A 482-nucleotide genomic window follows, 5' to 3' on the forward strand; every position below is an offset into this window, starting at 1 on the left:
CGCTGCCCAAATGCCTTGCCGCATTCGGTGCACTTGTAGGGTTTCCGGGTACCAGGGGCAGGGGGCAGTCCCCAGGGCCAGCCCAGGGCGGGTGACGAGGGCAGCGGTGGCGACATGACCAGGCTCTCGGGAGTGTCCATCTCTGGGGACTTCATGGTGCCTGTGGGGACATGGAGATGGGCATCACCGTGGGGATCCCTAATTGCCTTTCCTGAGTTTCTTAATTGCCCCCAGTATTCCAAATTGATCCCTGGCATTCCCAAATCACCTCAGATCTCCCAAATCACCCCTTGATCTCCCTCACTGCCCCCCCGGATCTCCCAAATTGCCCCCCAAACCATATAGCACCCCCTCAGACCCAAATGTCATTTGGAGATGTCCAGGAGGAACATGGAGGCCAGGGATGGACCTGGGTTGGGGTTGGGTTGGAGCAAGGACCCCTCAGAGGTCCCCTGTATCCCCCCACCCTGGTGGGATGGAGC

The sequence above is a fragment of the Fulmarus glacialis genome, unplaced genomic scaffold (assembly GCF_000690835.1).
Source record: "Fulmarus glacialis isolate BGI_N327 unplaced genomic scaffold, ASM69083v1 scaffold24297, whole genome shotgun sequence".
In the NCBI taxonomy this organism is placed as follows: Eukaryota; Metazoa; Chordata; class Aves; order Procellariiformes; family Procellariidae; genus Fulmarus; species Fulmarus glacialis.